General features: G+C 40.6%; 1 protein-coding gene across 13 annotated transcripts in view; it reads right to left on the reverse strand.

Moving 5' to 3' along the window:
- The window catches only part of SLC16A12 (solute carrier family 16 member 12), a 159,920-nt gene extending 141,004 nt beyond the window's left edge, over positions 1–18,916 (reverse strand). For 6 of the 13 annotated variants that reach the window (XR_012512883.1, XM_074382553.1, XM_074382547.1 and 3 more), the window contains exons 1-2: positions 18,806–18,916; positions 10,319–10,369 (exon numbers count right to left, since the gene is read on the reverse strand). The gene's annotated coding sequence lies outside the window, so the exon portion shown is untranslated. Of the gene's footprint in view, positions 1–10,318; positions 10,370–14,646; positions 14,822–14,882; positions 16,015–18,805 lie in introns of those variants that run through there. The other 7 variants (XM_074382550.1, XM_074382545.1, XM_074382549.1 and 4 more) reach the window with 5 other exon arrangements.
- Positions 18,917–22,411: the final 3,495 nt, after the last annotated feature.

Genomic DNA, 22,411 nt, shown 5'->3' on the forward strand with positions numbered 1-22,411 from the left:
CTGCCTGCTCCTCCAGCCTTCTCCAGTGCCCTGGCTATACGTATTCCCTACCCCTCAACTATGCCACACCACCCGAACATGAGCAGTGCTTTCAATTGCAAGACAATTCCCACCTCAGGGCTTTTGAACCTGTTGCTCCTACTGCCTGGAAGATTGGCCCCTTGAATTTCTACATTTCTTTAATGGTTTGACCAACTTCAGCTATGTTAAGTGCCTCTAACTCTGTACTCCCATAGCAGGTGATCACTTACGGGAGTCATTCCAATGCTGTGATACTTTGTACACACAAGTGTGTATACAAAGGCCCTTCCTCAAAGACCTTCCATCTCCTGGGAAGCGTCTTCTCCAAAAAAAAGGCAAGCCTTTGAGGAAGGTCCCTGTCTAACAGATGGCAGGGCCTCAGTACATGTTTGCCTGGGAAGAGGTAATCTCATGAAATTATTTTTAGCATTGTTTAATCACAATGTTAGAGACTTTAAAGGTAATTAATTCTATTTCATCTAAATCAAATGTCTCTTTTACAGCTTCTGCTTAAAGCTGTTAAAAGCTAAACTGAAACTTCACCTTAACAGAGCCTGCATTAGCAGTCAATTAGGTATACTACCATCGCAAGAATTGACGAAGAAAGCAGAATATGCCAGGAAGATTCTGAGATGACAATTTGAGTCCATCAGTTACTGACCAATAATTGAAATTTTAGTTAGACTTTCATCTGTAATAAAATCAGAATATATGGTTGTCTAAATTTTATATTTTTTTGAATGTGGAAGATAATGAAAGAAGTCAATCTCAGCAAGTAAAAAAGGGGGAAAAATGTGTGGGGCTTAATTTTTTATAAAATAACCAGTTCCTAATCACTGAAACACTTTAATTATCAAGTAAAATAATTTAAACAATTATCTTATTTATGAGTATATATTTGTTCTTTACCTAGGTACTCTGCCTTTTCCTAAGAGTGTTTTTGAATTTTTAAATTAAGTTAATAGCTGTTGCCAGGCAATCCTTGTGACTAAATTTGTCAAAGAGCGGGCTGGCATTGAGGGCACAATCTGTGTCAATAAAAGAAAACAAGCTACAGACACATGTAGAATGGGGATTTGCCCTAAACCTCCGTGGGATCACACCCAAAACATAGCAGTCACTATTCTAGCTCCACAGGGGAGAACTAAAATATGGGGGAAATGTCTGGATTTTTAAAGTTAAGAAATGATATTTCTTTTTTATTATAATTCTACTTTAAGTTCTGGGGTACATGTGTAGACCTTGCAGGATTGTTACATAGGTACACACATGCCATGGTGGTTTGCTGTCTCCGTCCCCCTATTACCTACATTCATCATTTCTCCCAATGTTATCCCTCCCCAACCTCCCCACACCCTGCTATCCCTCCTCTAGTCCTCCCATACCCCAAAAGACCCCAGTGTGTGATGTTCCCCTCCCTGTGTCCATGTGTTCTCATTGTTCAACACCCAAATATGAGTGAGAACATGGGGTGTTTGGTTTTCTGTTCTTGTGTCAGTTTGCTAAGAATGATGATTTCCAGATTCATCCATGTCCCTACAAGGGACATGAACTCACCTTTTTGTGGCTGTATGGTATTCCATAGTATATATGTGCCACATTTCTTTATCCAGTCTATCATCAATCGGCATTTGGGTTGGTTCCAGGTCTTTGCTATTGTAAACAGTGCCACAGTGAACATACTGTGCATGTGACTTTATAATAGAACGATTTGTAATCCTTTGGGTATATATCCAGTAATGGGATTGCTGGGTCAAATGGCATTTCTATTTCTAGATCCTTGAAGAATCACCATGCTATTTTCCACAAAGGTTGAACTAATTTACACTCCCATCAACAGGGTAAAAGTGTTCCTATTTCTCCATATCCTCTCCAGCATCTGTTTTCTCCAGATTTTTTAATGATTGCCATTCTAACTGGTATGAGATGGTGGTATCTCAATGTGGTTTTGATTTGCATTTCTCTAATGACCAGTGATGATGAGCATTTATTCATATGTTTGTTGGCCACATAAATGTCTTCTTTTGAAAAGTGTCTGTTCATATCCTTCGCCCACTTTTTGATGGGGTTGTTTTTTTTCTTGTAAATTTGTTTTGGTTCTTTGTAGATTCTGGATATTAGCCCTTTGTCAGACGGGTAGCTTGCAAAATATTTCTCCCATTCTGTTGGTTGCTGGTTCACTCTAATGATTGTTTCTTTTGCTGTGAGCAAGTTCTTAAGTTTAGTTAGATTCCATTTGTGTATTTTGGCTTTTTTTTTTTTTTTGCCATTGCTTTTGGTGTTTTAGTGATGAAGTCCTTGCCTATGCCTATGTAGTGAATGGCAGTGCCTAGGTTTTCTTCTAGGGTTTTTGTGGTGTTAGGTCTTATGTTTAAATCTTTAATCCATCAAATTCACACATAACAATATTAGCCTTAAATGTAAACGGTCTAAATGCACCAATCAAAATACACAGACTGGCAAACTGGATAAAAAGTCAAGACCCATCAGTGTGCTGTATTCAGGAGACCCATCTCACACCTCACGTGCAAAGACACAAATAGACTCAAAACAAAGGGATGGAAGAAGATTTACCAAGCAAATGGAGAGCAAAAAAAAAAAAAAGCAGGGGTTGTAATCCTAGTCTCAGATAAAATGGACTTTAAACTAACAAAGATCAAAAGAGACAAAGAAGGGCATTACATAATGGTAAAAGGATCGACGCAACAAGAAGAGCTAACTATCCTAAATATACATGCACCCATGGCCGGGCGCGGTGGCTCAAGCCTGTAATCCCAGCACTTTGGGAGGCCGAGGCAGGTGGATCACGAGGTCAAGAGATCAAGACCAGCCTGGTCAACATGGTGAAACCCCATCTCTACTAAAAATACAAAAAATTAGCTGGGCATGGTGACGTGTGCCTGTAATCCCAGCTACTCAGGAGGCTGAGGCAGGAGAATTGCCTGAACCCAGGAGGCGGAGGTTGCGGTGAGCCGAGATCGTGCCATTGCACTCCAGCCTGGGTTAACAAGAGTGAAACTCCATCTCAAAAAAAAATAAAAAAAAATAAAAAAATAAAAAATAAAAAAAAAAAATATATATATATATACATGCACCCAATACAGAAGCACTCAGATACATAAAGCAAGTTCTTAATCACCTACAAAGAGACTTAGGTTCCCACAAAATAATAGTGGAAGATTTTAACACCCCACTTTCAATATTAGACAGATCAACAAAACAGAAAATTAACAAGGATATCCAGGACTTTAATGCAGATATGGGCCAAGTGGACCTAACAGACATCTACAGAACTTTCCACCCTAAATCCACAGAATATACATTTTTCTTAGCACCACATTGCACTTACTCTAAAATTGACCACATAATTGGAAGTAAATCATTCCTCAGCAAATGCAAAAGAATGGAAATCAAATTAGAACTTAGAACTCAGAATTAAGAAACTCACACAAAACCACACAACTACATGGAAAGTGAATAACCTGTTACTGAATGATGACTACATAAACAATGAAATGAAGGCAGAAATAAAGATGTTCTTTGAAACCAATGAGAATGAAGACACAATGTACCAGAATCTCTGGGACACATTTAAAGCAGTGTCTAGAGGGAAATTTATAGCACTAAATACCCACATGAGAAGTGAGGAAAGGTCTAAAATCGACACCCTATCATCAAAATTGAAAGAGCTAAAAGAGCAAGATCAAAAAACTTAAAAGCTAGCAGAGACAAGAAATAACTAAGATTAGAGCAGAACTGAGGGAGACATAGACACAAAAAAAACCTTCAAAAAATCAATAAATCTAGGAGCTGGTTTTTTGAAAAGATCAACAAAATAGACCACTAGCCAGATTAATAAAAAAGAAAAGAGAGAAGAATCAAATAGACAGAATAAAAAATGATAAAGGGGATGTCACAACTGATTCCACAGAAATACAAACTACCATCAGAGATTACTACAAACAACTCTATGTATATAAACCAGTAAATTTAGAAGAAATGGATAAATTCCTGGACACTTACACTCTTCCAATACTAAACCAGGAAGAAGTTGAATCCCTGAATACACCAACAACAAGGTCTGAAGTTGAGGCAGCAATTAACAGCCTACCAACCAACAAAAGTCCAGTTCCAGACGGGTTCACAGCCAAATTCTACCAGACATATAAAGAGGAGCTGGTACCATTCCTTCTGAAACTATTCCAAACAATACAAAAAGAGGGAATCCTCCCTAACTCATTTTATGAGACCAACATCATCCTGATACCAAAACCTGGCAGAGACAACTGAAAAAGAAAACTTCAGGCCAATATCCATGATGAATATCAATGCAAAAATCTTCAATAAAATACTGGCAAACTGAATCCAACAGCACATCAAAAAGTTTATCCACCATGATCAAGCAGGTTTCATCCCAGGGATGCAAGGCTGGTTCAACATATGCAAATCTATAAATGTAATCCATAACATAAACAGAACCAAAGACAAAAACCACATGATCATCTCAATAGAGGCAGAGAAGGCCTTTGACAAAATTCAACAGCCCTTTATGCTAAAAACTCTCAATAAACTAGGTATCAATGGAATGTGTCTCAAAATAATGAAAGCTATTTATTACAAACCCACAGCCAATATCATGCTGAATGGGCAAAAACTGGAAGCATTCCCTTTGAAAACAGGCACTAGACAAGGATGCCCTCTGTCAGCATTCCTATTGAACATAGTATTGGAAGTTCTAGCCAGAGGAATCAGGCAAGAAAAAGAAATAAAGGGTATTCAATTAGGGAAAGAGGGAGTCAAATTGTTTCTATTTGCAGATGATGTGATTGCATATTTAGAAGACCCCATCGTCTCAGCCCAAAATCTCCTTAAGATGATAGGCAACTTCAGCAAAGTCTCAGTATACAAAATCAATGTACAAAAATCACAAGCACTCTTATACACTAATAACAGAGAGCCAAATCATGAGTGAACTCCCATTCATAACTGCTACAAAGAATAAAATAACTGGGAATACAACTAACAAAGGATGTGAAGGACCTCTTCAAGGAGAACTACAAACCACTGCTCAAGGAAGTAAGAGAGGACACAAACAGAAAAATATTCCATGCTTATGGTTAGGAAGAATTGATATCATGGAAATGGCCATACTGCCCAAAGTAATTTATAGATTCAATGCTATCCCCATCAAGCTACCGTTGACCTTCTTCACAGAACTAGAAAGAACCACCTTAAACTTCATATGGAACCAAAAGAGAGCCCACATAGCCAAGTCAATCCTAAGCAAAAAGAGCAAAGCTGGAGGCATCATGCTACCAGACTTCATACTATACTACAAGGCTATAGTAACAGCATGGTACTGGTACCGCAACAGAGATATAGACCAATGAAACAGAACAGAGGCCTCAGAGGCAATGCCACGCATCTACAACCATCTGATATTTGACAAACCTGACAAAAACAAGCAATGGGGAAAGGATTCCCTGTTTAATAAATAGTGTTGGGAAAACTGGCTAGCCATGTTCAGAAAGCTAAAACTGGACCCCTTTCTGACACCTTACACAAAAATTAACTCCAGATGGAAACCTTGATACTTCTCAACAAATAATTTTATGTCAAAAAATGCCACAATAGCTATCTGCATTGCCAAATCTACTAGGTAACCACTCAAGTTTATCCTCTCATTGTGCACTTTAACCTGCATGTAGAAGGGGCCCCCGTGATTTGTGCAGCATGCAGGGTTTTCAAAGAAAGGATAAGCATCCTTGGCTGGTTTCTAAGCCCTGTTCTCTGACCCCATCACACTACACACACACACACACACACACTCTCTCTCTCTCTCTCTCTCTCCTTTTAGCAGTTATGTATAACTGTCGTGGGGGGAGTTATAAAATTAAAATATGAAATGCAAACTTCATTAACCAAAATGCACATTGGGTTAACGTGAGTACTGAGAAGGGTAGTAAGCCCAGCATAGCTATTCCCCAGATTTTTTTTTCTTTTTTTAATTCTTTTTGAGATGGAGTCTTGCTCTGTTGCCCAGGCTGGAGTGCAGTGGCACGATCTCGGCTCACTGCAACCTCCGCCTCCCGGGTTCAAGTGATTCTCCTGCCTTAGCTTAGCCTCTGGAGTAGCTGGGATTACAGGCACCCGCCACCACACCCAGCTAATTTCTGTATTTTTAGTAGAGATGAGGTTTCACCTCGTTGGCCAGGCTGGTCTCTAACTCCTGAGCTTGTGATCTGCCCACCTCAGCCTCTCAAAGTGCTGGATTACAAGCGTGAGCCACCGCGCCTGGCCTATTCCCCACAATTTTATCTTTGACCCAACTCACCTCTCTCTAAAACTCTCCCAGGGAGACATATGACTTGAATTGAATCCCTGTACTGATAACTCCCAAGCTATAGTTCTTGCCCTAAATATCTAACTGCTTGTTTGATTATCTCTCTCCACAGGCACCAAATTTATAAAATCAATAAAACCAAAGTTTTCCCAGGTTTTTCAACACAGATGCACAGTAGTGGCTTGAAACAATTAGGAGCTGCCAGAATATAAACCCAATTTGGCAAAGAAAAGGAAGCAGAAACTTAGAAACATGTGGCCCAATCACTTACAAACTTGCTTTGGCCAAGAAATTCTTTGTTCAAATAAAACCTTACATGGAAACCAAATATGTGAAATCAAAAGTAGCACACCTGCACAGGCAGCAGAAGAGGCCACCAGAAAGGAGCCCGAAGCTGGAAGCTGAACATCTGTTTACCACCCATTGCCCTCATGCCCCGTAACAGCTCCCTCACACTCCCAGAAATTTGCAAAATACAGTTTAAAATCTACTGGCCAAAAATCCACTAAGATACTACTTTTTATTACAGAATCAACAGTTAAAGCACAATCTGGGAAAGCCAACTGGTAAAAGTGGGTGACAAGCTCCATCAGCATTAAAACCAAATAAGAGCAAATGTCCTAAAAAAAATCAGGGGCTGAGCCGGGGGTGGTGGCTCATGCCTGTAAACCCAGCACTTTGGGAGGCCAAGGCAGGCAGATCTCTTGAGGTCAGAAGTCTGAGACCAGCCTGACTGACATGGTGAAACCTCGTCTCTACTAAAAATACAAAAATGAGCAGGCATGGTGGCAGGTGCCTGTAATCCCAGCTACTCAGGAGGCCTGAGGCAGGAGAATCTTTTGAACCCAGGAGGTGGAGTTTGCAGTGAGTTGAGATGGCACCATTGCACTCCAGCCTGGGCAAGAAAGTGAGACTCTGTCTCAAAAATAAAATAAAAATAAAAAATTAAGGGGCTGGCATGGTGGGTCACATGTATAATCCCAGCACTTTGGGAGGCTGAGGCAAGAGGCTTGCTTGAGACTAGAGTTTAAGACCAGCCTGGAAAAACATAGTAAGACCCCATTTCTACAAAAAAAAAAAACACACAAAAACAATAAAAAAATTATATTAGCTGGGCATGGTGGTGCATACCTATAGTCCCAGCTACTTTGGAGGCTGAAGCAGGAGGATCCCTTAAGCCTCCTAGTTCAAGGCTGCAATGAGCCATCATTGCACCACTGCACTCCAGCCTGAGTGATAGTGAGACCCCATCTCTTAAAAAAAAAAAAAGAGGTCAATTCTGAGTAGAAGTAGTCCACTAGATCAATCTTCAGAATCTGTATCAGTCACCTCACCACACTTTCTCATAAACAACAAATCCTAATGACAAGGAAAATCCTAAAATTAATCATATTTTGTTGAAGTCACATAGGGCAAGTGTTAAATTCCTATCTTTCTTATATGAGTCCTATATAATATCTTTCCTATATAAAAGTTAGGCCAGGCATGGTGGCTCATGCCTGAAGTCCCTGTTTCTCGGGAGGTTGAGATGGGAGGATTGCTTAAGCCTGGGTGGTCGAGGCTACAGTGGGCCCTGATAAGTCCACTGCACTCCAGCCTGGGTGATGAAAGGAGACCCTGTCCCAAGAAAACTCTTTTTATTTAATTCGATACAATTAAATAAAACGAGAAAGTTTTCAGAGAAGGTTTGAGCATTAAGGTTGACAACTCAATTTAAAGAAATATACAATAAAGGACACATCTATAAGGATTTTAGAAGAAACAGATTATTGTATACCCATATCATACCACAATCATCAAAAACTTAAAGCTACTTTGTTAATTAATTCATTGGTTGACAGTAATTATACCAATTTGATTTGGTTGTTTTGACAGTTTATAAACATATGCTTAGTGAATTCCACAGAGAAGAAAAAAAAAATCACTGAACATTCATTCAACTATTGGTAAAAACTTTCCATATAATGAATGGGCCCTCTATAGAGAAAGTGCAAAAAAAAAAAAAAAAAAAAGATCCATCAGATATGTTAAGAAGATACCAAAACAACATGAAATTTTGTGTTTCAGTAATTTTTTTTCTAAGGAAGCATAAAGTTATTATTATATATATCCATAGTTTCTTAACGCTCGCTGTACATGAGATTCACCAGGAAGATTTTAAAACTACTGATACCCTAACCCTGTATCCCAGACCTACTGAATCAGAGTTTTTCAGAGTAGAACACTGGTACCAGTACTTTTTTCCCTTCCTTGGGTGATTTTAATGTGTAGGTGAGGTTGAGAACCATTAATACAGAATCTTCAATCAACTGATTTATGGACACCAGGTTGTCAGGTGTCAACCTGAACAGACCATTTTTTTATATATCATTGGTGCCTGTGAGTTTGGGCTACCCGTATTGGTAACTATTTAATAATGATAGTGAAAGCTGGTTTTTTATAGTTGTCTGGTTGAACTATCACTGCCTGATGAAGCAGCACTCTGTTCTCCCTTAAGAGATTTAATTTTGTTATTTATAAGTGTGAGTTTTTATTTTTTTGGTGGCTTCTTCACAGGCTATGAATGTGGTTGCTTTCAAGTTACAGGTTCAGAGAGCGGAAATTTCTGTTTCAAGAAATACATCTGGTTTCAGTAGATAAGTATGAACTCACTCCCATGGAAAGTATTCCACCGAGCAAAGTTGAATTACAAAAACAATACCAGTTGGTCCCAAAATAAGTACTTGTGGCCCTAATTTATAGTATGTCAAATAAACCACAAAATGATTAATTGTACTCAGGAATATTTTGAAAAAAAAAACATAGTCTACAAATGTTTGGGGTGATAAATTTTAAGTATTAGTATAGTTAACATTTTATGTTGCTACTTTGCTTACATATATGAACCACAGAGCCAGAAGATGGTGTTGGGCAGAAAACAATTGCTGATTTTTATGGTGATTTGGAAGTCTGAAAACTAGGTTCCGATTTCCTTTACAGTCTTAAGTGACTAATGCTATATCTATAAGAGACTCATAAACATGGAATTTCTCTCTAGATGCAGAGATGAGTTATTTTCAAAATATACAAGGTACCCTCAGAAATGGAAACATTAGAAGCTTTCTGCAGTAATCAGAAGTCAGGAAAAGCAGAGTCAAAAAGTTAATACAACATATTTCAAACATTTTGTTTCAATTAGTATCATAAACAAAAAATTCATTCACTAATCTTTGGATATTAGGTCATGATTGGAGTTTTGTGTTATTTTTCTTAGTTAAACCACATCCAGATCTCCTGCTTTCATTTCTTAAAGAGGAGCAGGACCTTACTGGACCTTTGAAAAAACCTGAATGCAAAATCATTCTAGATATTTTTACTGTACTCTTCAAATCTCTTATGACTATGCCACACCTAAGTACTAATTTGCTTGTTCATTTGCTTTATAAAAAATTTTATACTTTTTTAAATTGAGATAAAATTCACATAAACTTCACTATTTTAACATTTTTAAAGTATACAGTTTAGTGGTTTTTATATATTTGCAATGTTGTGCAACCACCACCCCATTATCTAACTCCAGAACATAGCCCTTGCCCCAGAAAGAAATCTTGCATCCATTATCAGTCACTCTCTATTTCCCCTACCCCACTTCCCTGGCAATTACTAATCCACTTTTTGTTGATATGCATTTGCCTATTCTAGATATTTTATATGAATCATACAACATGTGGTCTTTGTATCTGGCTTCTTTCACTTAGCATTATGTTTTCAATGTTCATCCATGTTGCAGCATGTGTTGATATTGTTTTTTAACATTGCTTACTTTTATGGCCTCATATGGCAATCAACTTAGTTTGCATAGAAATACCATTCTTTGTTTAGCATTCACATTACATCAGTTTATGCAATATTTCATTAAATCACTAAATTACAATAGCATCCCAGCACTTTGGGAGGCCGAGGTGGGTAGATTACCTGAAGTCAGGAGTTCGACACCAGCCTGGCCAACATGGTGACACCCCCGCTCTACAAAAAAGAAAAAAAAGAAAAAAAAAATTAGCCGGGCATGGTGGTGGGTGCCTGTAATCCCAGCTACTAGAGAGGCTGAAGTGGGAAAATTACTTGAACCAGGGAGGCGGACATTGCAGTGAGTCAAAATCACGCCACTGTACTCCAGCCTGGGCGACAGACCGAGACGCCGTCTCGAAGAAAAAAAAATGCAATAGCAAAGTACAACTGGCATAAACTGGACTATAACCAAACACCACTGCAAGCATGCACCTGACCTAGTAATAGATACCAATTTATTAAGATGATCGCTATTTCCCACAGTTGTCTCTGTGTCTGTACAACAACCAGGATGTATTTCAGAGGGGAAGGAGAGCATTGGTTAAATCAATGAGTTGTTTTAGTATTGGGCAGTATTTCATTACCCAGAACAGGTTAACTCAATGAGTTGTTTTAGTGTTGGGCAGTATTTCATTACCCAGAACAGAGTAAGATACATGCAGAGGGGCGGAGAGGTGATAAGTGTCTATTATACAAACCAATACAGCTTCAACTGGTTCCCAAGAGAAAGTTTTCTATGTGTCTTCAAAAACAGACAAGGATATGCTCTCATAAAGACAGGTATATCCTCTGTGCCTCTATAGAAGCTTTACCATCTTTCAAGAAGCAACTCCAGTGTGCCCTCCTCTACAAAGCCTTCCCTAACCCTCAAATATTCACAGTGCCTGCCTGCTCTCTCTTCTTCCTTTTAACTCCCAAAGTACTTATGCACCTCTTATGGTAGTTAAAATTGGTATGATAGCTAGTCATACAATGTCCTCAATCCATACCAGGCTGTAAGCTGCATCAGAGGCATGTTCTGTGTCTTTATACCTCCTGCTGTCACCAGCACCAGAAAAGTGATGCTCAAAACACAATCTTCACACAAATCCTTACACAAATCTTTTAATAAGGAGTTGTTCAATAAATATTCATTAAATTAATAAATGAATGAGCACATGAATTAAATAATCAATTAATTACTTGCAACATCTTACCTGGCTACAGCAATTCACCCTATTCGTCAATGTACAGTAAATGAAGGAAGGGTAAGTATCTAATTGGGTACAATGGTGGGTGAATGAAGAAAAAAAATCAACTATACCAGTGCCTAGCATGGACCAGAAATTGTGACTCTTCTCTAAATGTTCAACAGATACCACCTTCAAACAGGACATTGTTAGATAATGACACTTTCTGATGTCCTTTGATGTAGAGCAAATTAAAAATATTATCAGAGATAAAATCTTTCTGTTCAAAAGCCCTCAACATCTTCAACTGTGTATTTAGTTTTCATCAATTAAATTATTATACCATTTCAATGGGTGACTTTTTATACACACTGGAAAGGTACTCAAAAGAAAATAGCTTCCAAATCGGCAATTTTTAAAAGCAAAGCAACTGGTTAGGTGAGGAATGCATAAACAACCCCAAAAGCTTCACTGAATACTTTTCTTTGGCTGTATATGACTGAAAAACTGCCAAGTTCATTTTGATAAGCCCTTGTTAAAAACAATAAACATGCCTGAGCTTGCAAACCATGCTGTTTTGAAGAAAAAGCAATTGAGAGAATTAGGAAATGCTTAAAACTAGAACGTCTCATTAAAAACTACTGCAGAAATGGATTTACCAGTAAGTCACAACACTGTGTGGTCTATGAATGTGGAGGAAAGTGGGGGACAAAATGTAAAGTGAGACAAAATAACAGAACACCATGTTCATAAATAAATAAATAAAAAGCTACATCTAAGAAACTAATTTAGTCTCCAATACTAATATGGTACCACTAACACTCTCAAGAAAACAAATTATCCTGTGCTCCAAGTTTAATCACCATAGTGATGTCCCCGTAGTAAAGGAAATGGAATTTATATGACTCCAAATGAACATATATTAAACAACCAAATGTGGAAACTGTTACTAACTTACAGTAAAATGTCAGCTCATAAAAGTCAAAGTAACTTCATCTGAATTTGTTTGCTTTTTTCCCATGATTATAAGATTCTCAGAATCATGGAATTGGAAGGCAGATAATTTGGATCACTTACGTTTATTTTCCTGCTTAGGTAAAACTGAAATTCTCTTGTATCTGCCTAAGAAATCCTGGAAAAATTCTACTTAATAAATTGTAACTTGAGCTCTATAGGATCAAAGTTCTTTGTTTTGTTCATTGATACATCCCAAATACTCAGAACAGCACTAAGCACATAGTACGCACTCAAGAAATATCTGCTAAATTGAATTACATTGAAAAATATGCAGTGCAATGCAGTGTTAAATAAGTCAGTTTGAAATTCCTTTCTTTGCTCTGTTTTGGTCATAGTATTAATCACAAAAAACAAACAGTCCTTGTCCTCATATAAACCACTTCAATGCTATAATTCATGTCTTTACCTCTGATCAATCATTACCATAGAGGATGCTGAGAATCAGAAAAGACTCTGAGGACAGATGAGGGTAGACTTACTCCCAACTATTTTGACTACTTTTCTTCTTTAGGCAATTACCTGGGATGTATCTGCATATTCATCATATAAAAATAATTTTAAATGTTACTTAAAATTAAAAGTTTGCATCTTTAAAAATTGTGCCACAAAAGCAATTTGATTAAATCAACTTTTCATCTATTTCAGAATCTCATCAGTTAAAAAAATAATAATAATAAAATAAGAACAGGAAACTGATATGATTAGGTGACACTAGTCACATTATTTTTGTTCAAAACGCCTAGATGCAATATGCCTTGGAAAACCGAATTAGGTGGGAATGCGACCTGGATGCTAGCGTTGGTTCCATCACCAGTTAACAGTATGAATTCAGCCAATGCTTCCCAACCTGGATCTGAGCTTCCCGGGCTGTAAGGTGAAGGGTTTGAACTTAGTAGATGGTCTCTAAAGCCTTTCCGTTTCTAAGTTTCTCTAAACCCTGTAATTACAAGTGATCAAATCCAGTTACCTAATTACTACCACTACTCTTTTATATCCTTCATTTTTTCAACAGTCGGTCATCTTGGGGACGGGGGGCGGGGTCAAACAACATTAGCCATAGTTTGGCAAGTAATTTATGGAGGGGGAGCGACAAACCATGCAGGGGCAGCTAGCTGATGATTTTAAATGTTAGTGAGTTTGGACACCTGTGGAGAGAATGTGTTTCTGAATTTGAAAGGCCGGAATATTTTCCCCCTGGGCTAAGCTGGTGGCGCCGCGGGAGTGCACAGTTCTGAGCAAAGAAACAGGTAGGATGAACTAATTAGAGGCTCTTCAAAATGCGAGTGTTTAACCAGTGTCCTGGTAGGACCTACCTGACTCGACATTTAAATATATATATATATATATATATGGCCGGGCACGGTGGCTCACGCCTGTAATTCCATCACTTTGGTAGGCTAAAGCGGGCAGATTGCTTGAGCCCATGAGCTCGAGAGCAAGCAGGCAACATGGCAAAACCCTGTATTTGCAAAAATAATAATAATAATAATAATACAAAAATTAGCCAGTCGTGGTGGCGTACACCTGTAGTCCCAGCTACTCCGGAGGCTGAGGCAGGAGGATCGCTTGAGCCAGGGAGGCGGAGGTTGCAATGAGCTGAGATCGCGCCACTGCACTCCAGCCTGGCCGACAGAGCGAGACCTTGTCTCCAAATAAACAGTATAAGAGGTTTAGAATGCTGATGTGTGAAAACGCAAGACTAACCAAATAGCCTCAGGACTTACTGGAATTTTGCTTCACAATTTTGCTTCGAACGCTTTTAAGAGTCCACAATACAGGTATCATTGCTTTCTTTGTGGACAAGAAGCAACTGAGAAATTGAATTCAATCCACTGAAGATTTTGAAAGCCAGTGTGTTTTTAATATAACACACATGATAAATAAATATTATTGTCGGAGGTGGGGGACAGGGGAGAGATTTTTTTAATGTGCTAAAAACATAAAATCCAGAAGAAAGGCGGTCTCTATTCCACCGAGAAGTTTGCATTTGAAAACCACAAGAGGTGGAGATCACAGCCGCTTGTTCTCCAACCACCTGTCCAAAAACGCCGCCGCAGCGCAGACCCAACCCAGACAGGGTAAATGGGCATGGGTCTCCCTCCCAACCCAAGCTGCGCGCCGAAGCACACCAGTTAGGGTCCCAGGCTCCCGGCGTGTGATGGGAGCTAGGGCAGCGGAGAATGGGGCGTCCCCGTCCTCCTCCAGCTCCAAGGACAGCCCCAGCGTCCCGCCGTCCCGCCGCCCTTCCTCGAGGGATGCCCTTGTCACCTGAGCCACCGCGCCCTCTGCACAGCCCAGTCGGGGAGAGGGAAGAGAGGGAGCCGAGGAAGCTTCTTGGCCCGGGTACTGGGGATCCAGGAGCCGGAGCCGCCCGCCAGACTGAACCCGGGACAGCCCAGCGCTCCAGCGCTCCGCAGCCCTCCCAGAGAGCACAGACACCCTCTCCTTGCTCCTCCCGCTCCCCCGCCACACCCAGGCTCAGCCCAGCCCCGCCGCGTCCTCACCTCGCCCGGACCACTGCAGCCCTGGCGGTAGCGGGCAGACATGTCCCCGGGGCGCACCCGCAGAGCCTCGTCCCTGCTCGGTGGCCCCTTCCCCGGCCCCAGGCGCCGCTATCCGAGCTTCCGTGGGGCTGGGAGCGGACTGGGCAAAAGCGCCGGCGGGGTTGGGGCCGGGGGCCCAGCGGGCAGCGCTGGGGGAGGGAAGCGTGGCGCGGAAAATCCCAGTGCTCGGCCTTCGAAATGCACTGCTAGTGCAGCTCCGCCAGTTCCGCCGGGGACTCGGCCGGGCGGTCGAAGGGGATGTAGCGCGGGGATCCGCTCTAAGTGCTGCGGCCGGGCGAGGGGTGAGGGGCGCAGAGGAGGAGGGCGTCTCGCGGTTATGTAATGCACCAGCTCTCTGTGTCCCCAGTCAGACGTCTCCAGGACTGCCGGACCCTCCCCGGGAGGAGCCATGAATGCCCCTGACCTAGGCAAGCCGAGGGGAGCTCGATGTTCCCAAAAAGAAATTTTCCCCGCAGGGTCAAAGAGCAATATATCGAGAAAAAACACAAGGCCTTCTTTAGGTGAATCTGGCAGGGACCCGGACCCTGCTAGCCAGTCCTTCCCATTTCACAGCTCAGGAAACTGAAGCTCCAGAATGCTAGTGAAAACCGTTGTCTCTTGGAGTCAAAAGGACCTGGGTTCAACACACCTGAAAACCACACGACCTTGGGCAATTTAACTCTCTGAGCCGGTTTTCCCTGTAAAACAAAGGATGACAGCACCCACTTCATGTTGTTGCTGAGAGGATGAAATGAGTGAGGTGTAGGCACCCAATACATGATACAATTCCCCAAACGTTGACTCAAAGCCTGAAGAGGGAGCTGCCAGGAAGTACTCCGCGTGTGAGAGGTTCCAGACGAACTTTCTCGTCAGAAGCAAGGCCTCTGAACTGACAAGGTCTGGTTCCAATATCTCGGAGTCTACGTCCTCACTTCTCCAAGAGTGGCCGGTGGACCAACAGCGAGGTCATCACCTGGATGCACGTTTAAAAAGTGGAATCTCAGGCCCAAGCGCGGAGCCTCAAAATCAGAATCTGCATTTTCTGCAAGATTCCCTGGTGATTTCGTTGTATGTCAAAATTTCAAAATAAATTAGACTTTTTGAATTTTGTTCTGTTTTGTTTTGAGACGGAATCTCGCCCTGTTGCCCACGCTGGAGTCCAATGGCGTGATCTCGGCTCACTGCAATCTCCGCCTCCTGGGTTTAAGCGATTCTCCTGCCTCAGCCTCCCGAGTAGCTGGGATTACGGGTATCTGCCACTGCACCTGGCTAATTTTTTTATTTTAGTAGACATGGGGTTTCACCATGTTGGACAGGCTGCTCTCGAACTCTTGACCTTGTGATCCACCCGACAAAAAGTTATCAACAGTAAGGAGCATTTGCCGCAGCACTGTATTTGTGTTTTTCATTTGTTTGTTTTGCTGCTGTTGTTGTTTTAGAGAAGGAGTCTCATTTTATTTGTTTTTTAAAGAAGGGCTTTCACTCTGTCTCTCAGGCTAGAGTGCTGTGGTGCGATCATAGCTCATTGCAGAATCGAACTTCTAGGCTCAAAGAATCCTCCTGCCTCAGCCTCGGTGAGCACTGGAATTACAGGCATGAGCCACTGTGCAACCCAGGGTGTTTTTAAAATAGTTTAGTAAATTCCTTTCTCATTTTACCCTCTGGCTATTTTCAGTCCTTCCCCTCCTCTCAGTTTCCTGCCCTTTAACTATAAATCTGAATTTAAGTCCTATTTTCACTTGCAAAAAACCCTAGGTTAAATCTAAGTGATGATTAGTGAATAAATGTTTAAAACACACGACAGAAGGAACAAATACAGCATATAAAAGAAATCATTAGCATTGAAAATGAACCTATAAATGTAGAGACTGCCATGAGCCCTGAACTCTCAGCTGTGAAGGTCTTTGGGTTAAAGGCTTTGAGTTTCAGAAAAATGCTTCTTTTAGTTAAACATTGCTTTGAGTGGCAAATAAGTCTCACTTTCTGTTTAACTAATGTAGGACAAGAGTTGTAAAAGTTTTGGAGAATAGGACATCACACAAGGCTTCCTTTAGTCTAAGTCACCACTTACAGGGGCTCTAGCAAAGACCAAAGCAAATACTATGTTTACTCTATTCAATGCTGTCATTGATGTTGTTTTATTAGAAGAGGTTCAGATTTCATGTGCCTGATTCTCTCTGACAGAATGATTTTCATCCTTTAAGAGTTCAGTAATTGTAGGATGATGATTGTGATGGTAAATGCAATGTGTCCAGGCAGTGCCAGATATAGACAGGTCACTTCTGTGTACTTACCCCTTTGGGGTTCCACAGTCAAGACCTGACATAGCTGCTGATGTGGGAGTGGGCAGCATGGAAGTGGAGGAAAGGGAGATGGACAAAGCAAAGCAATCTCCTTTCACTGAGGTTGAAGACTGGGGAAGCCGGAAGAGGTGAAGAAAGCTGGACTGCTATCACTGTGCAGAAGAAAAGCAAAGCAACAGTAGAACCCTAGAATCCAACCTAGAAGGAAAGGGAAGAAGCAGTATTTCTTCCAAACAGCGCTGTCCAACAGAACTATCTGCAATGATGGAAATGTGCTATATTTGCATAGTCCCAACATGGCTATAAAATGTCGTTATTTACATTTCAGTTAATTAATTATAATCATAATTCAAATTCAGGCTTCTTGTGTGTGTTTTGCCTTTTTCTTTTCCACTACTAGTCTGTTGCACTAATCACCTTTCAAGTGTTTCATACCAAGATGTGGCTAATGTCTACCATACTGGACAGCACTCAAAACATTTTCTTCATCACAGAAAATTCTACTGGAAAGCTGATGCTTAGAAGCCAGGATTTTGGTAAGGAAATGAGCCCAGATATCCAGCTTTTCCAAGTCCTAGCCAGAACCTCAACTGTCTAAAAGATATTACTTAATTTTAAGAACAAAAATTAAACCTTCATCAATGAGTCCTTGTGAGAATCAAAATGAGTTAATCTATAGAATGTATTTAATTCAATGCCTTGCATATCATGTGTGTAAAAAATATTAATCCCATCAGTATTAATAGTATTTTACCTTAAAAATATTGGGGAATGACAAAGATTTTTTGCTTGGCAAAACTTAAGTCAGGCTCCTGAGACTTCTCCTAAGACCATCTCTGTATTTCCTTGTAAATTTTAATTTATTGAAGAACTCAGCTAAGTCAGTTTAGCAATAACCTCCCTCCTCCTTGACAACTGATCATCCAAGGGTTCCTCATCCTCCACTGTCCCCCAGGTGTTATCTAATCACCTTGGCCTGTCTTTAGTAAGAATCCTATTAGGTTGGCCGGGCGTGGTGGCCCAAGCCTGTAATCCCAGCACTTTGGGAGGCCGAAGCAGGTGGATCATGAGGTCAGGAGATCGAGACCGTCCTGGTCAACATGGTGAAACCCTGTCTCTACTAAAAATACAAAAATTAGCTGGGCTTGGTGGCACGTACCTGTAGTCCCAGCTACTCAGGAGGCTGAGGCAGGAGAATTGCCTGAACCCGGGAGGCGGAGGTTGCAGTGAGCCGAGATAGCGCCATTGCACTCCAGCCTGGGTAACAAGAGCGAAACTCTGTCTCAAAAAAAAAAAAAAAAAAGAATCCTATTAGGTTAATTTAGCTAGAATCCCATACCCTGTTCCTTGGCTATAAATTCCCATTTCCCTCTGCTGTATTCAGAGTAGAGCCCATCTCTCTACCCTACTGCAGGTCTTCATTGTAGTGGTCCTTGTATCTGTCTCAATTATCCTGAATAAAGTCTTCCTTACCATTGAATAATTTTTTATGTCATTGAATATTTTTTTCTTTAACAGAGACATGGCATTATTGGTACATCATTATTAATTAAGTAACCTTTCCCTGATGTGGTCACTGACCTGGTATCTCCACATGCGTTAATAGTATGTTCTAACTCCCATCCTCTTCCGTACTCAGAATGGAGTACGATTTGTACTCTTCCGGCCTGGAGGCACAGCATATTTTGTCAAATCCCTAGCATTTGTAGCCAATAAATAACAAGTGTGTTAACTGAAATCCTATTGCACCATGGCTCAGTGGAATTAATTTTCAGATAGGATTCTGAGAAGCCTGACACCTTAGGGTACATCCATTATGAAAGGAATTGTTTGTTCCTGTTATTTGGTCAAACAAGAATGTGTGGACTCAGCAGAGAAAAACAGGAACATTGGCCACAGATAAGTAACATTTGGGGTGTCCAGGTCAAAATAGAAGCTACAGGAAGGTTGGAGATTGAGGACGAATCCTTGAGGTTTTTGCCTAAACAGAATTTGAAATTTTATTCTCATGACTAATTAAGATTTTAGGATTAACTACAAGCAGCATAAATAAGATGCAACGTATTTTACATTGTCAGTTGTACAGATTAGGGCAATATGTGGAAAGGGAAGTAGTGAAATTTTTTCCTTAGACACCAAGTAACAGATTTTTGAAGAAATGCCTTCTCAAACTCCTGTTCAACTGACTTCTTTAATAAGATCATGTCCTGTGGGCACCTTTCAGATTCTTTCTTTTCTTTCTCTCTTTCTTTCTTTCTTTTTCTCTCTCTCTCTTTCTTCCTTCTTTTGTTTCTTTCTTTCCTCCTTCCTTCCTTCCTTTCTTTTTCTTTTTTCCCTCCCTTCCTTCCTTCTTTCTCCCTTTTTCTCCCTCCCTCCCTTCCTTCCTTGCTTTCTTCTTTCTTTTCTCTTTCTTTCTTCTCTGTGTCTTTCTCTCTCCTTCCTTCATCTATCTTTCTCTCTCTCCTTTCTTCCTTCCTTCCTTGTCTCTTTTCCTTTCTTTCCTCTTTTGTAGCTTTTGAAACAGAGCCTCACTCTATCACCCAGGTTGGAGTACAGTGGCACCATCCCAGCTTACTACAGTCTTGATCACCTAGATTCAGGTGATCCCCCACCTCAGCCTCCCGAGTAGCTGGGACTACAGCCACCCACCACCATCCCCTGCTAGTTTTTGTATTTTTTGTAGAGATGGAGTTTTTCCATGTTGCCCAGGCTGCTCTCAAACTTGTGGGCTCAAGTGATCCTCCCGCCTTGGCCTCCCAAAGTGCTGGGACTATAGGCATGAGACACTGTGCCCAGCCCAGAGTCCACTTTCTTTTTCATCTTTTTTGTTCCTTTTTCAACACTCTTTTCTATGAGCATTTTCTTAGAATTCAACCCCTATTTCCACAGTTCCTTCTTAATGTGTATCTCCATCTCAGCCCCGTGATTGTAGCTAATACCTGCAGTGTTAACACAAGCAGCAGTGCCTTTCCAGTTCTGACCTCCCTCTGAACTCCAATTCTTTTCGCCAGACATCCAGTGAATATTTTTCCTTGCATTCTGCCTATACCATCATTTCCTATTTTAAAATATCAGGAACGCAAGTCATCACTACAATCTGCTCTTAGATCTCAGCAGCTCTCAAGGTTCTCTTCTCCAATGTCACTTAGGCTCTGGTGCTAACATTCTCTCATTTACTGTGACTCGAAGCTATGTAATCATTTCAACACATTTATCTTTCTGAAGTCAAGGTATAACTGAAAGACATTGAATTGGAAATCAGAAAACCAAAGAAAAATCTCGTTTCTGCCATTTTTTAGCAGGACAAACTAAGCACATTTCTTAACATTCTACCTCTCAAGCCTCATATTTCTCTTCTATAAAATAAAATCACCAGTACTATTCAAAATACATAGATTGAGGCTGGGTATGATGGCTCATGCCTGTAATCCCAACATTTTAGGAGGTTAAAACCAAAGGATCACTTGAGGCCAGGAGTTCTAGACCAGCCCAGGCAATATAGCGAGACCCGATCCCTAAAAAAAATTTTTTTTAATTATCTGGACATGGTGGTAAGCATCTATAACCCCAGCTACTTGGGAAGCTGAGGTGGGAGGATCTCTTGAGCCCAGAAGTTCGAGGCTGAAGTGAGCTATGACTGTGCCACAACACTCCAGGTTGGGCAACAGAACTAGACCCTGTCTCTAAAAATAGAAAATAAAAAATAAAGGATTGAGCAGTTACATATCCCAGTCTCTGTGCTAATTAGGTTAGACCTTCAAGGTCTGCGCTACTGATATTTTAGGCCTGACAATTCTTTGCTGTGGGACTGTTGTGTGCATTGTAGAACATTTAGCAGCATCTTTTGTGTTTGCCCATTAGGTACCAATAGTAATGCCCTAGTTGTGACCATCAAAATTTTTTTAGACATTGCCAAATATCTCCACTGGGTTAGGTTGTGCAAATTTTTATGTCATTATTTTCTGAAGTATGTTTGATTTTATTATTTTGTTTCTCCAAATTACATTTACTAAAGTTATGTAATTTTTATAATATTAAGAGCAATTCTTTGGAGGGAGGGTTGTGAGGATATTTATTGATATTTTTTAGTTCCTGTGACATCCCAGGGGTGATCATGCCTTTCTCTCTCGGTGCTTTGAGGATTACCTGAGATGACAAACATGAGAGCGGCTGGCATAGCCTGACCCAGGTCACTGTTTGCAGAATGTGGGTGTCTACTCATTCATGAAGCTCTGAGAAGGTAAGATATTCTCTGAAGATCACAGGTAAAAGATCATTTTTATAAAAACATTCAATTTAGATTATATTGTTATGAATTATTATATGCTAAAAAATATTGTTTTTGAATGTAAACATCAATAAAGCAAATTTCTTCTGTTGTATTTTCTTTCCTTCTTTTTTTTTTTTCTTTTTTTTTTTTTGAGATAGAGTCTTGATCTGTTGCACAGGCTAGAATGCAATGGTGTGATCTCAGCTCGCTGTAACCCCCTTCTCCTGGACTCAAGTGATTCTCATGCCTCAGCCTCCCAAGTAACTCCTGTGACTGCAGGTGCGCACCATCACGCCTGACTAATCTTTGTATTTTTAGTAGAGATGGGGTTTCATAATGTTGGCCAGGTTGGTCTTGAACTCCTGGCCTCAAGAGATCTGCCCACCTTGGCCTCCCAAAGTTCTAGAATTATAGGCATGAGCCATGGTGCCTGGTGTGTTATATTTTCTTAATAGTTTTATCTCCCTATCTATTGTCACTGATCTCCAGACTCGTCTTCCCTCATGCATGGCTCACTGGAACTACTACACTTCCATTACTTTTGCCTCTCTCCCCACCCAACTATATGACTAATTTCTTGACCCTGTGCCTTATATTCTTTCTACTGGAAACTCTGACCATTCCTATTCCCATATTTATTTCATCAAAATGGGACTCATTTACCGGTTGTTTGGCCAAAATCCTCTTCCAACAGCTTTCCTATCCACTTTTAATATCATGTTTCTCAACACTAACAGGCACCCTCTGTCACACCCTCATTCTTGATCCGTGAAGTCACTGGCACATTCCTACCCTTATTCTTCACCCATACTCTTTCCCATGTCTGGGCTGCCCCTTTCTTTCTGTCTTCTGCCTATAGAGATCTAACAGCATCATAGAAGGCCCAATTCAAATCCCAACTTGTATTGATATCTGTA

The sequence above is a fragment of the Saimiri boliviensis genome, chromosome 12, assembly GCF_048565385.1.
Source record: "Saimiri boliviensis isolate mSaiBol1 chromosome 12, mSaiBol1.pri, whole genome shotgun sequence".
Classification (NCBI taxonomy): Eukaryota; Metazoa; Chordata; class Mammalia; order Primates; family Cebidae; genus Saimiri; species Saimiri boliviensis.